General features: G+C 42.9%; 1 long non-coding RNA gene across 2 annotated transcripts in view; it reads right to left on the bottom strand.

Annotated features, from left to right (window-relative positions):
- Positions 1-20,701, bottom strand: part of LOC140635808 (uncharacterized) — a 58,325-nt gene extending 37,624 nt beyond the window's left edge. Inside the window, exon 1 of one of the 2 annotated variants that reach the window (XR_012033128.1) lies at positions 20,386-20,701. This is a non-coding gene — a long non-coding RNA (uncharacterized lncRNA). The other variant, XR_012033127.1, reaches the window with a different exon arrangement.
- Between the last annotated feature and the right edge of the window lie 252 nt (positions 20,702-20,953).

Genomic DNA, 20,953 nt, shown 5'->3' with positions numbered 1-20,953 from the left:
ATATATTTTTAATATCTTTAATCTTCATAGCACATTTGTAAGGTATATATGATTAAATAAATAGTTCCTTTGTCTACCAAGCAAAACCAGAAATAAGCTAAACTCAAACTTTTGGACCCAAAAAACATAGATGATGTACATATTAAAGCTTTATATGCTCACTTTTGGTTTTTGACACTCAGTTGGATAAACAAATTTACTTGTAAATTTAAACAACTTTTTTTGCAAATTTGCTAGTCAGCACACATAACTGACCTGAAAAAACTTCAATAGAAGGATAAGTTTTGAAGCCACTTAGAAGGCCTTGTCACTACGTCAAGGAAGACCCTTCAGATTCTGTCTCCCAGTCAGTCCCTCTACTGTGCTTTCTGTATGTCCTGCATCTTCTATGCACTTCTACTCTTGCACTTATCCATCTGATGATGTTCTACAGTGCATTTCTCTGGTTATTTACCTGTCTCTAAGCGCCCAGTCCCTTGTGTACCCCCAGAACATGGCCCAGGGCCCAGGATCTAGTAAGGGATCAATATTTCTCCATTGAATGAAAGCCATTACAGAGAGCATAAATCCAAATAACCCACAGGTTCTTTGTAATGCCAAATCCCCAAGACAGGGATAACAGAACCACTGGTTTAGGGATTGAGTTCATCCAATGCAGTTCTAGCAGGCAGCTTAAGACAGATTGCTAAGGAAAATGAGAAAAAAAATAAAATTAACAAAGGTCAAATGAGAGATAAGAGCCTGATACAGTTTTTGAGAACCCAGTCCATGTTTATATGGTAGCTGAACCTATGATCTTGGTTATTGATGACAAGAATTGTGAACAGAGTGAGAAAAGGAGAAAGCCAAGGAGAATAGAGGAACATCCATTTCAAAGGCCAGCCAAAAGATCTGAAGATTAAAAGATGGGTGGCTGGAAATACAGGAGAAGAACCAAGGAAGAAGGGTGTCCCAAAAAAGCCAAAGGAAGACAGAATTTCAAGAGATATTGATACTCCACAGATGCAAGTGAATATGGATTTGGCAAAATGGAGGTCACTGGGGAATTTAAAGGAAGCAATTTCAGCAGAAAATCAGAGGCATAGAATGATTGGGATGACAGGTTATTACAGAGAAGAGATAAAAGGAGGAAGTGGGGAATCCACCCACTTGATGATTCAAATGAAGCATTTTCTTCCCTGCTTAAAGATCTTAAGGCAATATCTGTGATTTCTCAGAGGACAGTCAGCAGCTCTAGAAGTCCATAGCAAGAGAAACCTCACTACGGCATTTGCTTCTGGAAGATCAACTAATTTTTGCTGTGTGATATATCTCAGCTTCCCTGCAACTCAGAGTAGACCTCAGTTTATATAGATACAGACAAGGTACCTGAGACTTGAAGCATCTTGCTCAAGCCTTAATGGATAAATGGTGGCCAAATCCTGATTCCAGACCTTCAAATGGGACCCTGAAAGAAAAGGTAGTATACACTCTGGATGGGATCCAAAAATGGATAAGGAAGAGGTGCTAGGCCTGTTGGATTTTTAAAAGCCTTAATGATCTCTGAGTAGATAGGGGCTGATCTGAAAATATACAAATAATTTGCTACAGCCTGTTTTCTGAGATTTTAAATGATCAAATACGCATGCTGGCTACCTAAGGTTAGATTACAAGATCCTTGGAGAGAATGATCATCCGGAAAGTCCTAAACATACGTTAAGAACTTACTAGACAGTAGAATGTTTAGACATAGGAATGCCCCTTAGGGATCATCTAGCTCTGCTGTATCAAATTACCCTGCAATCACCTTCTTGTTGACATGTCAGGTCTCCTCCACTTGATGATGAATTCCTCTGGGGCAGAGTTCCTGACTTACTCACTTTTTTTTGGTACTACCCAACACTAAGCCTGACCATTAAAGACATTCAGTAAGTGTTTGATGACTGAATAAATGCATCATAAAATCTACAAGATGTGAAAGAGGCAGTGAGTAATCCTTCTCTCCAGATCTGGGATTAAATGTCACTTCCTCAAAGAGGACTTTCTTGCTTACTGGCATTTACTAATTGCTTCAAAGAACTTCTTAGTTTACATTTGCTTTGTTCACTTTTTTTAAAATTCAAGTATAATTAACATATAGTGCCATATTAGTTTCAAGTCCACAATATAATGATTCAACAATTCTATACATTTCTCAGTGCTTATCATGATAAGTGTAATCTTAATCCCCTTCACCTATTTCACCCATCCCCCCTTTCACCTCCCCTCTGGCAACCACCAGTTTCTTCTCTATATTTAAGAATCTGGCTTTTTGGTTGTTTCTCTTTTTTTTTTTTTCTTTGTTTCTTAAATTCCACATGAGTGAAATCATATGGTATTTCTTTCTCTGACTCATTACACTTAGCATTATGCCCTCTAGATCCATGCATGTTATTGCAAATGGCAAAGTCTCATTTTTTATTGTGGCTGAGTGATATTCCACTGTGTATATATCACATCTTCTTAATCCATTCATCCACCCATGGACACTTGGGTTGCTTCCATATCTTAGCTAAAATGCTGCAATAAACATAGGGTGCATATATCTTTTTGAATCAGTGTTTTCATTTTCTCTAGGTAAATGCCATAGAATCTAGTAATTCCACTATTGCTTTGTTTACTTTTCAGTCTGTTCTTCAACTAGAATGTTAAGTTTTAAGAAGTTGGAGATCTTGTATATCTTGTTCAATGTTGTACTCAATGCATCGTGCTACAAAAGGCCTAACATGTAATAGGGCTCCAATATTTGTGGAATGAATGAATGACTGAGCAGAGCCAGAAGTAAGGCTAAGAGAAAACTCAGATCTGTGAAGAGAGCAACTCCATTGGCCCCGGGAGTTTTTATATTCCCAGAACAAAGCACTTTCTCGCCCTATTTCATTCCTTCCCACTATCCAAGGAATGGAGGTAAAATTTCTGGCTCAAATCTTGTTTTAAACTCTCCATACTTCAGCAAATTTTGTTGGACTGAACTGTGACCTAAGATCCCCAGGATTAATCAGATGAACTCCACTGATGAGTTAGCTATGAGTTTTTACTCTTCCATAACTTGAAGTTTTAATCCCCTTCTGTCCCCAGAAATCATTAAAAAGAAAGCTGGAAAAAAAAAAAATCACGAGGGTTTTTCCAATTCCCAGAGTTATATCCTTTCCCCTACCCCACTTTGACTCTCCAAATTCTGCAGTTCCTCCCACCATACAAGCAGAAAGATGTGAACTGGTGAATGAGAAGACTTCCTCCCCCAGCATCTTGGCTCCTAGGCTATGGGAGAGTCACGCCCACATTGATGGAGATGGGTCCCAGTGACCTTTTGCCTTGTTTACTTGATTTATTTTTTGTGTCAAGGCAGTTCTGGGAGAATTGCTTATGTCACTGTCCTGGCCTAAGGAAAGATCTCTGGCTGCTGAAACTTGCCCATTCCACCCTTCCACAGTCTACTGTATCCCTGGTTTGCCTTCCTCAGTTTGCTGCTAGGGTCTGGATGGCTGGGGCTAGGGAGGGGCCAAGGGGTGGAGGGGCTTCTTCCATCGATGTTGCTAGTATTGAGTTTTTCTTTGTCTTTTTCCTAGTATAGAACAATAAATAGAACAAAACAATGAAGAACAGTTGACAATCCTAGAAGCCACTCATCTTCGGTAAATTTCAGAGAAAGTGGAAGCAAAGAAAGCAAAGAAACCATCAATACAAACAAATGTTTGTACCCACTGGAGAAAGTAATGGTGGTCTGGATTAATACTGGTCAATAGAAATATCATGTGAGCCGTGCAAGTAATTTAGAAATTTTAGTAGTCACATTAAAAAACTAAAAACACTCATGCTCTGTCTCCCTCTCTGATATTTCCCACTCATTTTCTCTCCTTTCCCCTTTATTCCCTTTCACTATTTTTTATATTCCCTAAATGAATGAGACCATATAATGTTTGTCCTTCTCTGATTGACAGAGCATGAGAGACTCCTCTAACTCTGGGAAATGAACAAGGGTTGGTGGAAAGGGAGGTGGGCAGGGGTGGGGGTGACTGGGTGACAGGCACTGAGGGGGGCACTTGATGGGATGAGCACTGGGTGTTATGCTATCTGTTGGCAAATTGAACTCCAATAAAAAAAAAAAAACTAAAAACACAAAGTTATTAATTTTAGAATATATTTTCTTTAACTTAATTATCCAAAATATTATCATTTCAACATGCAATCAGCATACATGTATCAATATATTTTCACACTAAATCTTCAAAATCTGGTGTATATTTTATACTCGAAGCACATCTCCATTCAGACTATCTGCATTTCAAGTTGTCAACAGCCACACAAGTCTAGTGCTACTGTACTGGAGAGCACAGATCTAAATAGAAATGTCTCTCGTCCCTCTATGAGTGGGAAGGTAAGAAAATAAGGAAAGAGATTAATAAAGATAGTGACTTTAGATTATAATAAATGCTGGCATTGAAATAATGGTGATGAGCTAGCAACTGAGGAGTAGGGATGGGAAGTGTTGCTACTTAGATAAGGAAGTCATCTGGGGCCTCTCACAGAAGGAGCACTCGAGTGCATACCTGCAACCTAAAAATGGACCAGCCAGGTGAAGGAGTGGGCAAGAGCAATCCAGGCAGAGAGAGCAGTAGGAGTAGAGGCTCCAAGGCATCCAAATGCTTAGCTGGCAATGTTCTCCCGTGTGGCAGTGGAACAATGATCACGGAAGAGGGTGCTGGGGGAAGACAAGGGGTGGGCAGAACTAAAACACGTGGGGCTTGCAGGCCTTGGAATAGGACTTGATGCAATTCCAGCAACAGTGGATAGCTGATGAAGAGATTCAAGCAGGGAAGTGCTGCGATCTAGTGTGCCATTGTGAAAGATTTCTCCATTTTCTGCCTGGAGAATGAATAAGAAAGCAGCAAGAGAAAATGCACAAAAACTACCTGGAAGAGGTTATCTGGTTGACCACGTGAGAGAAGGTAGAGGCGTGGCTGGGGGATGATAGTAAAGGTAAATAGGTGTAAGGGACTTCAGGACACACAGGACTGATGGGCTTGGTCACAGACTGGTTATAAGGGGTGAGAAGGAGAGGAAACCTCAAGAATGTCGCCTATGATTTTTTCCTGAGCACATGGCTTGCTCCCCTCTTCTTTACCCTTAGCTCCAGCTTCTAAAACCCACATTGCAAGAATTTCTGGTCTCTCTAAAACTTTAGCCAGAAAACAGGCTTTCCTAGGCATTGGACAGGAATTTGTCTGCAGGGTTCCAAGCCTGCAGATGCGCCCCTCCTCTAAGTCTGCTTACATTGATGCACTCCTCAAATCCGTAAAGAAATTTTGAGCTTCTGTGCCAGGACCACATTCCTGAGTAGAGTGGGCCCAAGAAGTGCTATTAAGGCGGCCCTATTTAAATTGCTTACAGCACTGGGCAGGTGAATCAGCCTAAACTGGCACATGAATTTGTCCCATTGATTGGAGAAAGGGTAGAAATTTATACTAGGGGTGCATGTCAAAAGAATCACATTCAAAAGAAGGAGTCAGAAAAGCAAGCCTTCTGTGCACTGCACTAAAAAACAACTGTAATAACAAAAGGTACTGGTCCAGTTTAAGAAAGCACTAAGATCACAAGGAATGAATTTCCTAACAGCACTTCCTTATTTACTCTAGGCAAATGTTGAGGCTTAGTACACTTGATACAAAGACCAGACTGTATATGAAAATGCACATAAGCATTTAATTAAACCTTGCCATGGCTTGACAATTAAGGGAGGGTTTGAGTGTATATGGGTGGGGCCAGGGGAGTGAGGAGTGTGAGAGTGAGCTGCGTTAGCAGGTAGAGCATACAAGAAAGGTGAACGGATAATGGCGAATGCCTGACTCCTACCCTTTCTCGCTGCTGCCTGGGCCAAGGGTGATAGAAGGCATAGCAACTATACAAAATAGAAGTAATAGCATTTTTGCTGCCTAGGAATAAGCATCCTCAATGGATGGCATTTCCCAAGATAACTGAATATGAGGCCTAAGGGGGCCTGAGCTCAAATCCTGGAATTGACTGATCCTGGAATTGACTGAGTCCCAATATCTGTAAGGGAAGGGCCTCCTGTCCAGTCTGGCTTTCAGCCTTTTCTAGCCCAAGACAGCCCCCTGCTCCACTTCCTAGCCCAGGCACTGATGCTGCACAGACTTAAGAGATGTGAGGACACTGCCCCTAATGTGTTTTGCTCTGTGCCATGATACCTTCTCAGCAATGGGCATAAACCTTGAGGCTGGGCTTTCCAGAAATAGTCAACAGTTCCCTGGGAAGGAAGCCTGATTTTCTCTCCAGTTTGAGCCTTTCAGACACTTTTCCAAGCCTTCAGTGGGGACCTGAGGAGGGCAATGCTGTGCAAAGCAGAGCCCAAAAGCTAATTCCTTGCTACGATAGAATACCATGATCTGAAGCTCGTCCCCAAGAGCTCGTCTCTCAAGAGCAAGGGATGTCACCTCCCCACCAGACCCAAGATACCAATGGATGGCAGGAAGAAATGGAGTAGAAGATGAAGATGGGAAGAAAAGGAATGGATGAGAGAAGCTGTCAGCTGAGTTCAAATTACTCAGGCCCATTAGGACAACCAACAGGACTTTAGATGGTGACCTGGTAACCTTAATTGTATATTAATCTTTCCTATTCCCCCTACAACTGATATCCACAACCTTCCCCAATAGCCTTTTTCCCCTCATTTACTTGTGTGTTGTTTTCACTTCAAAGTGTGACAACCATGCATTCATGTTTAATCAACAGTCTGTTTTTCTCCAAATCAGAGCTGGCCTTTCAGTTGGTGGTGTGGTACATTCCCTAGTAAGGACTGAAAATTCTAATCAGCTGACCCCACAGCATTCTGATAATATTGTGTGCTCATGCATGTGTAACCTGAGGAAGGCCGTTGGATCTAATCTAGTACCTGGAGAGCAGAGACCCAGAAATCAGATGTCCTAGATTCAAATTTCAACTTTGCCATTGAGTTGTAAAATCTTTCAACAGGTCCCCTTCTTACTACTGCCCACCTCCTTGGGTGAATTTAGGACAGCACCAATTCAAAAATAGCAACAATTCTAGTTGCACAATGTTACATTGTTCTGTGAGTTTATTAAGGATTGAAAATGGGGCAGTGGGGTGGTATAAATCACTTGCATGTCTAAACAATAGATGTGCACATATAAAAATCCACTCAGCAGTGGACAAAAACCTGATCTGAGATAAAAATCTGAACAATATCCTCATTATGGGAATTCACAAATTTCTAAAATTTGCCAACATTTCTTGGTAGTTTGTCTTTCTGGGGCTTTCAGATCATGTATTCTTGCTCAAACTGCAGCTGTAATCAGGAGGGAGATGCTGCAAGGGGAAAGTACATTGTTGATCCTGGCCAAACAGACTTGCCTTTCATTTCTAGAGACCTGGAATTATCCTGCCTGCCTGGGAGGCAGGGTGGAATGAAGGGTTAATCTAATCAGCCTGGCTGCACAAAGCCACCCTATTCAAGTGAAGGAGGGTCAGAGGACTTAGGGACTTAAAGACATGCTTTCAAATTACAACTGAGAAGTTAAACTGAGTTTGTTTCTAGAGGGGTTTGACTTTGTCAGGAAAAGAAAGGTAAAACATAAAGACCAGAGAGAAATGCAAGTCTAGTTAGATCAGTAGTTCTTAGCCTGCTTTTTTTTTTTCGTTCAGTCTGTCATAGGTGTTATTTCACGTGTTATTATTTGCTTATTGATTATTATTTGCCTCTCACTATAATGTGTCATGAAAGTAGGGATTATATTTATTTTATTTCTATTTTATTCTCTGGGCCTACTAGAGTACCTCACATACAGTAAGCAATTGAGAATTATTTACTGACTGCTTCTCCCTTTGCCTATGTCTCTGCGCCTCTCTCTGTGTCTCTCATGAATAAATAAATACAATCTTAAAAAAACATATCTGCTGACTGAATGAATTATGAATTCCTTAGCCTTTTTTTTAGGTGCTGGACTTTTTTTTTTAATTGGGTAAAAGTTGAGGCACCTGGGTGGCTCAGTAGGCTAAACATCTGCCTTTGGCTCAGGTCATGATCTTAGGGTTCTGGGATCAAGTCCCATATCCAAATCCCTGCTCAGCAGGGAATCTGCTTCTCCCTTTCCCTCTCTCCTCCCCCTCTTTGTGTTCTCCATCTCTCTCTCAAATAAGTAAATAAAATCTTTTTAAAAATTGGTTAGAAGAACTCCTCTCTCCATAAAAGTATATTTATATATTTTTATTTTATATTGATATTTATAAATATACATTTTTATTTATAAATATTTATAAAATATTTATATTTCATGTTATATATATTTTTATCTATATAATTCTTCTCTCCATTATACATATATATAATGTGTGCGTGTGTGTGTATATATATATATATAGACACAGATAAATTGAATCTTCCTATGCAGAGCATGTAAACAAAAGCTTTAAGGTCACATATTCTCCAGAAGAGCTATTGTGAAAAGGACCAAGATTGGGACTAGAGTCTTCTGACTCCCAAACTAAGCCATTTGAAATTGGCCCTTGGAGATGCCTGAAAGATTCTGGGTCACCTTTGGACACATGTCCAATGAAAGGAAATCCTGAGTAAAAGGGAACAGGAAAAAAAAATCCTAAATTTGTAGCTCAGAAAACTTGAGTTGAAACCCAGCTCTTGCCCCTGACTAGCTGTGATATTCTCAGCTAGGTACTGGACCCCTCTGGCCCTTAGTTTTCTCTCATGTGAATTAAGAGGTCAGGCCTAGGCCCAACCTCCTATAATATAATTTGTGAACCAGGCCAATGATGCAGCTTTTGGGATTTTAATGCAGCAATAGGATGCTGCTGTGTAGTTCAAATGTCTGTTTCACAGCAGTGCTCCCTCACTAGAAGAAGAAAAGAAAAGGGGCTCCTAGTGGCTCAGGTGGTTGAGCAGCCGACTCTTAGTTTCAGCTCATGCCATCATCTCATGGGTGGTGAGATCAAGCCCCACAGTTGGGCTCCATGCTCACTGGGGAGTCTACTTGAAGATCCTCTCACTCTGCGTATGTGTGCTCATCCCCTCTCTCTAAAATGAACAAATAAATCTTAAAAGAAAAGAACGCAGTTTATACTGAAACAAGAGTCTAAGCAAGATATCAGGAAGAACTCTGAACTATCTAACACTTGTGAAACCCTGAGTCCGATATCTAGATGGTGGTGGCGTCTCCTTCTGAAGGTGTAGGAGGATGAGATGGTGGATAGTTCTCAGATGATCTATTCACAGTATTGCCCGGAAGGGAGTCTTCCCGTCAGATTGCCTCCAAAATCCAGTCACTCTTGATTTTAGGAAAAACCTGGGGCTTATCTTTGACACAAATAAGATCTTAAATGCAAAATTCCTGGCAATTTATTCTAATGGAACAGAATATTGATTGCCTGCAGGTGTTTTTCTTCTAGTTGGTTCTTGAGTACAAAGAAACCTGAAAGAAGGGTGCCTGGATGGCTCAGTCAGTTAAATATCCAACTCTTGATCTTAGCTCAAGTCTTGATCTCATGGTCATGAGTTCGAGCCCCACATTGTGTTCCACACTGGGTGTGGAGCCTACTTAAGTTAAAAAAAAAAAAAAAAAAAAAGCCTGAAAAAAAGCAACATTGATTGAGCAGCTACCTGGCAGTTATCTTTTTGGATCCCACAGCAACCCTGCAAGGCACATTTTCGCTACCAATTTTACAGATAAGAAAACAGACACTCAGAGAAAGAAACTAACTTGTTGTCACAGCTTGGAAATAGAACTTATGTCCAGGTCTGTCTGGCTTGTAAATTCTTTCCACAACACTTGGCTGCCAGGAGGGAGGATCTGAGTGGTGGTTAGGCCCCTAGGGACTTTGAGGCTTCCGGTAGTGCTCTATACAAAACACAGCTTTCTACTGGCCAAGAGGCAATGTACACACTGTGTCCAGGGCTCACTCTGTTAAATCTTTTCCTGAGCTACTATCTCTGAGTATCTTCCTTAAAACAGTGGACTTTAAAACCCCAACACATACATGGAATTCAAACAGATATCTGAGAAAAATAGTGAGTTTGTGAAGAGATGTTCAACCTCCTTCGAAATCAGGGAATTGTACATTGAAATCACAGTGAGAGAGCTGGTCACACTCACCACGAAAGCAAAATTTAAAAGTCTGACAACACCCTATGTGCAGTGAGGATAGAAGAGTAATTTTGTACCATCATTTTGGAAAACAATTGGCCTTATCTTGCAACGCGGAACAGATCTATAACCTTTGACTCAGCAATTGTTATATATATATTCTTGTGTATGTACCAACCAGTGAGTAGTGAAAGTATTTTAAGATAAACGAATTAGAATATAGTCTATGATATACATAGGCATTGAGGGATCATGGAACTGAAGGGGTTCACAGCAGCCTTGGATGAAGAGGTTCCCAGTAGGGAGGGGTCAGCCATGGAACAGAGCCACAAACGGCCTCCAAAGGGAATAAACTCACCAACTTGGTCTCATTCATTATGAATATAGATACCAGATAAGGTACAGGATATCCAGGAAATTTGAATTCCAGATAAAACAAAGAGGACTTTTTTAGTGTTCGAGTATGTTCCATGCAACATTTGGGACACTCTTATACTAAAATTATTTAAACAGAAAAATTATTTATGTATCTGAAATTCAAAAATACTTGGTACTCTTTATTTTTACTGGCTAATCTAGAAACCCTAATAATGAACCTCTTATTATTTGTAAGGGAAATGTCTTTTGACCAATAAATTAAAACCAATTATTCAACACATATAGAGAACCGTTTCATAATATTAGGAGTTTCATAATGGACATAGAATGGTATGTTAGGAGCTCAAAGTATGAAATCAAACAAATCTGGTGCTAGGCCCTAGCTCTGCCACTTGCTCACTGTGGTCTAGAGAAAGTTATTCCTCCTTTCCAGATGTTATTACTCATTAGGGCTTCTATGAGTATTAACTGAGGTAAGATGCATGCATGGCAGGTGCTCAGCAAGTGCCAGACATAACATGATGCGTCCTCAATAATCTGAGTCACGCTTATCCATACACTGGGGTTCCTTTAAAACTAAACACTAGAATAGATTGATATTACCCTGGTGGCCAGGATATCATCTTCATTTCTGGTATATTTAGGACAAAATCAGAGGCAAGAACCCCATCCCCCTACCCCTCACCAATTCACTCATTGTCTGAGAGCTAGGAGGCAGAAGAAGGGACCCGATGACCTCTGAAATCCTCCCAACATTAGCAATTGGCGATCTTTATGTCCCTAGCAACCTCATGTCTCTGATGGCCACCCTTCTTTATAACTGTAAGTGAGAGATGTGTCAAGTTGTGTTCTAACCAGCATGATTGTGTCCAGTCATGGCGACACACTTTTAGGCTGTGAACCATATACTCACACCCTATTCTGGGAAATGCGATTTCCCAAGCTTCCTCATTCCTATTCATAGCTCAAGTCATTACTCTGGATCCAGAGAAAACAAAACATATGTGATTCCATGAAGTCTTGGCCAAGATTTAGAGATTTCAGAAACCCCAACAGCCACACGCCGTCTCTTGCAGAACTTCTCCAAGTGTCTCTCCACGTCACTTTCCCTTTCCTTGCTGTTGCCCTCTACATCTCTATACTCCATACTCTCTCTGTGTCTCTATCCCTATATGCTACATTATTTTTATCAGCATTGCACAGGTATAATTAAGTTTCTGTCATTACATACAAACTTTAAGAACGTGGCTTATAAAGAATTGATATTTGATAACATTGTCAATCATAAAAATGTCCATATAAGAAAATATCCCGGGATCCCTGGGTGGCGCAGCGGTTTGGCACCTGCCTTTGGCCCGGGGCACGATCCTGGAGACCCGGGATCGAATCCCACGTCGGGCTCCCGGTGCATGGAGCCTGCTTCTCCCTCTGCCTGTGTCTCTGCCTCTCTCTCTCTCTCTGTGACTATCATAAATAAATAAAAAAATTTAAAAAAAAAAAAAAAAGAAAATATCCCTCTGTCACAAGAGTAAGAAATAAAGTATCTAGAACAGACATTTTCATGCTCACATGAAATGGCATGAAACTATGAATAAGGAGATCATCCTTATAGAAGGAACAAGAAGGATAGGTTTGGTTTCAGCTGCAGGGTCTGAATTACATGATAGCTATCCTTCGTAGGAGACAACTTTCCACAGCATGGCTGGGAGGCCCAGAATTTACCCCTGGCCATCGGCTCGTGAGACATGGAGTTGCACAGGGCTCTGAGTGATGTCCAAGTTCCGGTACATTTCTCCAAGCCTGTAATATTCCACACCCTGCTCAGTTTCCCTCTGTCCATCATAAAAGTCTCAGCCAGTCTAATTTTGGCAAACTAATTGTGATTCAGTGCTCAGAAAAGCATCAAGCACGTTTTTAATATCTTTAGTTTTAGGTTAAGCAGCCTTTCTCAGCAGGCTGCCCATTTCATCCCTACTTCAACCCATGAATATGACCAGGATGGCCAAATCCTCACCAGGATGCTGATGGATGGATCCTGCTAAAGGTTCCAAAAGGAATCATGTGATGCTATGCTTCAGAGAGAGCTCCATCGAACTCATGAAATCACATAATAAATACTGCTCCAACTTCCAGCATGAAGGAGTAGATGGAGGCAGTGCTGTGGTTAAGAGTCCTGAGCAGGAGCTTCACCTTTGGGCCTCCATCTTCTCTGAGAGAGAAGTTCGCTCCTTGTTTTGACATTCTGTGATGCACACAGTGTCCTGGGAAAGGGAGCTCTCCCCTTACTCCCAGGGGCAGATTCTGATGGCTTTCTATTGTTGCCTCTCTCAAAGGAGTGATATTTTGTTGTCCTTTCCTTTTTCACTGAGAAGGAAAGACGGAGGGAGGGAGGAAGAAAAGCTTTTGAAAACAAACAAAATTAAAACCACCAAACAAAGCCATGCTCTTTTAGAGTGGCTCAGTGGGTGGGGGTGAGGGGTAAAGTGGCCCCTCTGCAACGCGGCGGCTGTGTAAGTGGCATTCCATCCCAGGGCCATGAGTCTTCAACCTCACTTAGTTGTCAGAGCCAACTTGTTTATTCAAAGTGAAATGTGGGACCCAGACAACTTGCCAGGTGGCATCAGAGGTCTCCAGTGAATTAGGAGGTAAGATACCACATTCTTCCCTGCTCCTGCCCCAGAAAGATTTGGGCCTCTTGGCCTCTGTTTCCTCATATAAAAATACCATCATTACCGTTTCATTAGAATGACTAATGAAAACATCATCCATTAGCCCCCACTTGGCATTTCGTTAAAAGAATACAAGACACTGAGAAGTGTTTAAGAAAAGGCTGAATAGGGACAGCTGGGTGGCTCAGCAGTTGAGCACCTGCCTTTGGCTCAGGGCATGATCCTGGGGTCCCAGGATCGAGTCCCATATCGGGCTCCCTGCATGGAGCCTGTTTTTCCCTCTGCCTGTGTCTCGGCCTCTCTCTCTCTCTCTGTGTCTCTCATGAATAAATAAATAAAATCTTTTTTAAAAAGAGAGAAAAGGCTGAACAATCCTTGCAAACAGAGGAATATTTTAATGCTCCTCCTCTTCTCACCAACAGTCAGAAGTGGAGAGCAGACTTTGCTGAGGGACTCAGGGAGAGGCTTCCTCCTTGTTTCCATCACCACAGTTAGACAAACTGCCCCTGACCTGCGGTGACTACAGCAATGTTAATCATTTCTGGAAAATGAAGACCAAATCACTTAGCCATGGGATCTAGGCAACCAGGGGTGCAACATTCAAATCCACTTAGTTCAAAAGGATTTCCAGAGGAATATTCCACTTGATGCTCCCTAGGCCAGGGCTTTCCTGGCTGCCTATCACCTACTCCCAGAGCTTCCTCCTCCTCCTCTTCCCCCCACCCTGACCACCCCATTAAAGAGCAGCTCCCATGCTGCCCCATTCAACTAATACTGTGCCTCCAGGCAGCTTCACATCTGGAGGGGAAGAGAACAGCAACGGTCACTGGGGATACTTCCTCTCCTACCAATCTGGTGATTGAGGCTGGAGGCAGCTGTGTGTGTATCAGATTGTTCTTGCATGCCTCCATGAAGTTTCCATCCTGAACAAAACAAAATTCCTCCCTTTGAAGAGAGAAGGTATCCAAAGGCAGTGCTACCCTAAATATGTGCAGCAGACAATGTCATAAGCAAAAATGCTCTCCAGCCTTATTTCCAAAGACTGAGTTCAACGATATTAACCTGATGTCTTGACAACAAGACTTCTCAGATGTGCACAGTGAGTCTCCAAGATGGGAATACGGCGTCCTTTTGTTCCATTTGACCATGGAAATCTTTTGTCATGACATGACTATACGGGACTAATATTCCTCAGAACATACTTTGGGAAGGCTGTCTTTAGATAAAAGATAAGAATTTCTCTTTTTCCAAAAAAAAAAAAAAAAAAAGAATTTCTCTTTTTCCCACTTTTTAACCTCTGGTTTGGATCTTTTGGGTTTGTTGTAGACAGGTGTGATTTAGGACAGGTCGCCACAGCAACTTAAGAATATGATGGGTATTCATTTGGGGCCTACAAACCATCATTTAGCTCTATTTTTGGCAGCCGAGGAGAGAATGCTTTGTCCACCAGGTATTCCCTATTGGAAAAAATAGCCTTTTATCTCAGAAGCCCAGCATCTCTGTGTAGACAGAGACCTGAACATTGTCCTGGAGTCCTTTACTTTTTCTACAGTAACTGTGAGGTTAACTTGCCTTAACTTCTGCTTTTTCTTGACCTGATCCCTCCTCCTAGGCTCCTCCCTGTGACTTGTCAAAAGATGCACTTTAAAGGGGTTCAGGTAGAGAACCCCTTCCGTCTTGTGCAGTGTCTCCCAAACTATGGTCTCTCAGTATACCATGGCAAAAACTAAGGGAGATCATGTGTCCCTAGAAGAAATCAACCTGAAACCAATAGTGTGATTTTGTCTATTTTAAGGGTCAGACCTAGGAACAAAACTGATGGCTAAACACGTCCTTAGTTCTTGCCATGCACCCAAAACAGAAACCAGCCTACAAGACTCCCTTCATGAGCTCCCACTGCTGTCAGAGTAAAATCCAGCCACAATCTGACAGTATCCAAATACACCAAACACCAAATACATTCCTATCTCTCAGCCCTCGTGTCGTCCTCTCATACTCCAGGCTCTTTGTCTCCTCGGAGGCTTTGACACTGCTGTCTGAATAGTCTTCTGGCTCCTTAAAACGATGACCTGTTCTCATTCTTCAGGTCACCGCTTAGATGTCACCAACTCAAAGAAGCCCTCACTGGTCTCTCTAGGTCATTCCCTCTCATTTATTTCACTAACCACCTTATTTATTTCCTTCACCACACTCTCAGATCCTTTTGTTCTTTGCTGCCTCCATTTATTTATTGCTAGCCCCATTAATTTTCTTCTGATTGAGGACATTGCCTGCCCTGAACATTACTGTAGACTTGGCCTTCAGCAGATACCTGTGGACTGAATGAGTAACAGCATAAAAGAGGTTTCCTTGACACAGGGGTTGCCATGCATCTCTGTCCAGCTCCTCATTCAATGATTTTATGTTAAAACCCCAAATTTTCTACATGGGAAGAATTTATACCATGGAAATCAGCAAACACTAAAAATCAATGTTTGATTTGTTTTGTTGACTATCAGACTTAAGTTAATGAAGAAAATGTTAATAAGGCAGGTAAAAACTCAAAGTGTGTCCTATCTATAGCTACTCTAAACAGCATAAAAAATTGAGAAAATAACATGTATTTATGTGCATATGTATGTATATACACATTATTCCTTACCCATGAAGAGCAAGTTAGGAACCAGTTACAAGCACACAAGTGGCTGGGACGTTGCCCATATTTGCAATATGGTGTCACAGGTGCTCTGATAATATATGTGTAAAGCAAAGATGTATCAGGAAAGGAGGGGTCACCTGGAGCCACTGGGGAAGACATTATAGAGGAAGTGACTTTCGTTTTATCCTAAGGAAAGAATGAGAAGTTTTCAAGTTAAATAGCACGGGATGGGAATTCCAGGAAAAGAATCTACAACGATAACAAAACATCATTTTGTGCAAATTCCACACCCTGCTTTGTTTGCTCTGTTATTGGCCTTTCTGTCAGGGGAATATGATGTATGTATGCTTCTTGGCCTTGGGTTTTTTTTTTTTTTTTTCAATTAGCAAAGTATTGTTGGATTTCATCTGTTAGTACACAACTAGAGTTCATTCATTTTACTGCTTATACAGTTTGACATCGTATCCACTTAGTGGTTTATTTATTCTTCTACGGTTGATGGTGCATTTGAAAACTTACATAAACTTATAATGAAGTATATCGTATTACAACCGAAAAGTGATGCTCATGGTTTCTCAATTAGTTACCACTTCATTTTACTATGTTGGGTTGCTTGTTTTAGGCTTTTGCCTATAAAACAACGCTGCCATGCACATTCTTCTGATGTCTCTTGTACATGTGCAAGAATTGAATACCTCCCTATAAGTGGAACTGCTGGGTCATAAAGTGTGCAAGTGTGCTTCTGGGTGCCCTCTCTTTTACAATGGGGTAAAACCATGAGCAGTCTACCAGCGTTTTTATTATGCCACATGCTATCATTGTCACTTCCTATTGTCATATTGCTTAATATTTGCCCATCTAACGGGTGTAAAATGGTTTTGCATTGTCAGTTAAATTTGCTGTTTCTTTGTTTTTTTATGAGTTTTGTTATTTAGTGAATTCTCCAAATGGCCCAGCTGTTCTGGTCTTGGTGTTTAAGGGAAATAAATTACCCCATACTTTCTTATTATAATAGAAATTATATGATTCATTTTATTATTCCCAGGTGATATGCCCAGCCACTAGGTATGAAAAATACCTTCATGTCCTAATCTGAATTTGGTTTTTAATCATGCAATGCTGATTCTATCGTCATTTAAATTAGGTATTTGGGGAAATAGGAAATTCCTTCAAACAGGGTAAGTCTACTTCAATGGGCTTTCGGACCTTCTCTCTCACCCAAGGGAGAGAGAGAAGTAGGTGGTGCCGTTAATTTGTTCAGCATGTTCAGTATATCTAAGGCCCTGGAAATAATAAGAATATGGCCCCTACTTTTCTAGAATTTGCATTCTAGTGGCATCTACTAGTATTAGTAGTCTAGCCCAACTCCCCTTCTCATCTCTCCAAATTACTGGGCCCTTCATTCTTTCAATCAGCATTACTGAGCACAGGCTCTGGGCCCTGGCATCCTGTGATGTGCCAGGGCTCCCTCTGGGGAGGCATTGTCATGATATATGCTGCCTCCAGGAATGCCCCCTGGAAGCCTGGCTTCAAGGCTTGTGGAGCACCCATGAGTCTTGGTTTTTTGTTTTTTGTTTTTTATATATTTTTTAATTTATTCATGAGAGACACAGAGAGAGGCAGAAACTTAGGCAGAGGAAGAGGCAGGCTCCCTGCAAGGAGCCTGATGTGGGACTTGATCCTGGTTCCCAGGATCACGCCCTGAGCCAAAGTCAGATGCTCAACCACTGAGCCACTCAGGTGTCCCCCCATGAATCTTGTAAGGGAGGAATTAACCGAATCACGCTTTGGTGGTAGCCACTTTAAGCAGCCATGTTTTTCAAACTGTAGTTTACTTGCAATCAGAAACACTTTTCAACATCTGTTAATAATGCAAATTCCTGCACCTCTAATCAATGAGCTACTGATTCAGCAGATGGTGAGAACTCTGGACTTTCATTGGATCTTAGAGAATTCTGATGCCCAAAGTTTGAAAACCACTGTCCCCCTAAAGTCACACAGCTGGAGAATGTCAGAGCCCAAAGGGCATGACTAACAGGTATAACACTGCAGATCAGGCCCCAAGCCCAGGAGGTGGAATCCCTGATGTTGTGGCTCCCTGCCCAGTGCTCCTGGCCCTAAGGAAACGTGCGCAGACAGCATCTAAAGCAGGAGGCTGCACTGTGCCCACCATGCTGAGGATGGCTCAGTTGGTCAGTCAGTGAACTTTGCTACTGGGATTCCCTGAGGGGGATGTGCTGCATGACCACTCCACGTACCTCTGGGCATTTGTCCAGAGAGAGAGAGAACACACACGCTGAAACATTCCAACCCCTAGATGGCCCCTCTGGATGGTTAATGGCATCAATTTACAAACACAGCATGCTTGGAGCCCCACTGGCTCCCAAAAGGAATCTAGCTGAAGAGCAAAATAACAAATGAAATGGACTGGAGCCAACATGGACCCAAACAGGAACAGCTGGGAGAAGTGACCTCCTTAGGCCTAAGACATAGAGGAGGGGGTGTTACTTCCTGAGTTCCTGCTCAGAGGAGGGGAGGATCCCTTTCCCTTAGCAGGTGCTCCATAAATGCCAGCTGCATGCTGGAAGAAGGGTGACAAAGAGCTGAAGCATTTGGGGACAGGAGGCCGTGGGAGGAGAAGGGTCTCTGTAGAGACTGGATCATCACGTCCTCAAAGAAAGCCGATCTCCCAGACACTTGTCTTTCTACCCTACTCTCCCACCAGGATCCCTAATGTTGGCCTCCTGCATGACTTAACTTGTCCTAGCACTGCTTTCCAGACACTAGCCAGTCTTGCCAACTCTAGACTCTGATCCGGGAACATGGGGGCAAAGCCACAGGCAATGAAGGTGGTTTAAGTCACATTAAACAGGGTATCTGTGTAGCACTGTAGATTTTGTAAAGCGTTTTTCCTTTGGTTAGCCCATAACTCTGCTTGGAAAGCTTCTGCCTGGCTGACAATGCTGCCTTTTCTCAGCTAGTGGGGGGAGACTTAAATAAATATCACCTCCCCCACGTTACTCTCGATTTCATAATTCTGTTTGTCTCCCTCAGAGCACTTGCCACATTCGGTAATTATCTTATTTACATGTTTCCCGGCTAATTGTCTCCTCACTCTGGAATGCAGACTCCATGAGGGTAGGGGCTTGTTTATTGAGCAAGATGTCTTGTTCAGAGCCGTATCCCAACACCGGACAGAGCCAGCACACAATTTTTATTAATGAATGAGTAACAATTCTAAGGTAGGTTTCATTTAGATGAGTCCCTGGGACACAGAGAGAGGAAAGTTTGCCATCTAGCCTTGAACACCTGGTTAGTGCAAACCTGTACTAGAATCTGAGGTCTCTGGCTCCTAGTCCAGTAATTTGCAGGATGCCAGCACCTGTCCCTGTCCTGCAAAGGAAAGAAAACTCACCGACATGCCTGAAGGAGACAGAAATGAGGGCAAGCCAGGCACAAGACCAAATTCAGGGCCAAAGTCTGTCCTCTCTATAACCCGTGTTTCTAACTGATTTTTTTTAAAGATTTTATTTATTTATTTGAGAGAGAGAGACAGATAGCAAGAGAGCTCGGGCAGGGAGGAGAGGGAGAAGCAGGATCCCCCACTGAGCAGAGAGCCCACTGAGATCTTTGGGGCTCGATCCCAGGACCCTGAGATTATGACCTATGCCTCGGTTGGTCACCCAGGCGCCCTTCCAACTGATTTTCTACTCTGTGCCTGGGACCTGGGGCAGAGGAGAGAGAGAGGTTGGGTCCAGGCTGAGCCTCACCCAAGGGTACACCCTCATGCACCAGCCTCACTTCCTGCCTGAGCCTCCCTAGGACCCGAGGTCAGTTGAGACTGTCTTTGGGCTTCCTTAACAACATACCACAGATTTTGTGACTTAAACAGAAACCGATGTCCTCACAGTTCTGGAAGCTAGATTAGAGATCAGGGTGCCAGGATAGCGGGGTTCTGGTGAAGACCCTCTTCCTGGCTTTCAGGTGGCCACTTTCTTGCTGGATCCTCATATAGGGGGTGGAGATGCAGGGAGGGCATTGGTCTCCTCCTTTTCTTAGGAGGGCACTAATCCCATGACGGAGGCTCTACCTTAATTCGTTCATCTCAATCTAATTACCTCCCAGAGGCCCCACCTCCTAACACTATTACACTGGAGGGTTAGGGCTTTACCATAGGAATTTTGGGGTAACACAAACATTCAATGTATAACAGGGACCCAGAAAGTAGCAGACTTGGGGCAAAGAGGAACCCAAATGTGAACCTTCTGTAATCTTCAGCCAGAGAGATAAGAGGAGTGAAGAGGAAGTGAGCAGGGAGATGGAGGATCCCACCCAGGGGTTCGCTGGCAACAGCCCTCCAGGGGCTCCTGTGGGTTTCCGGGGCTCACCAGACAGCACTGGGAATGAAGGCTGCTCAGCTGGACCTCATTAGCTGGTCTTGTTTTCCATTCGTTTGCCGCTGCCCTGGCCTTGCTTAGCGCTGCCCCAGGCTGGGAAAGAGCGGGCCACCACCTCATGCTGAGTCACCCAGCTCAGGGACCAGGAAACTTACATAACGAGTCCGATTCCGAGGGTTTGTCCATCAGGCTCAAGCTCCGGGGACAGAGAAGAAGGAAGCGAGCGCGGGGTGGGCAGCGGTGGGGGGCCTGGGGACCCGAGGTCTGTGGGGGCAGGAAGTCGCTGCAGCCCCGGGGGACCAGGAGCAGGCTCCTGCAGGGCATGGCAGGGGCCCTCAGATTAGAGACGCAGATTAAGAACAACCACACATGGAACCTTAGCTTCCAATCAGGAAGGCACTGGTCCTGCCAAGCCCATTCTCGCGGCCCGGGGAATGTGAAGCCGGTCCAAAAAGCACACAGGTGGCAAAGGAGGAACTGAATAAAAAATGTGAACTCCTGAACCATCTAAGCGATGTCTTCGGGGTATTGTTACAGCCACAAGAGATAAGCGCTGCAGTGACATAGGACAATGTTGTTTGTGGAGGGAACGGCCTGTGGGCTGGAAAAATGTGAGTGGGCGACCTTTTGAACTTTGGTGCAAAGCTCCTTTCAATCCAGACCCCTTTACAGATGAAAATCAAGAGACTGGCTATGGTAGGAGACATTCCTGAGAACTCGTGG

The sequence above is a fragment of the Canis lupus genome, chromosome 6 (genome assembly GCF_048164855.1).
Source record: "Canis lupus baileyi chromosome 6, mCanLup2.hap1, whole genome shotgun sequence".
NCBI classification, from domain to species: Eukaryota; Metazoa; Chordata; class Mammalia; order Carnivora; family Canidae; genus Canis; species Canis lupus.
The sequence above is the reverse complement of the archived record's forward strand: the minus strand, read 5'-3'. Positions and strand labels throughout refer to the sequence as shown.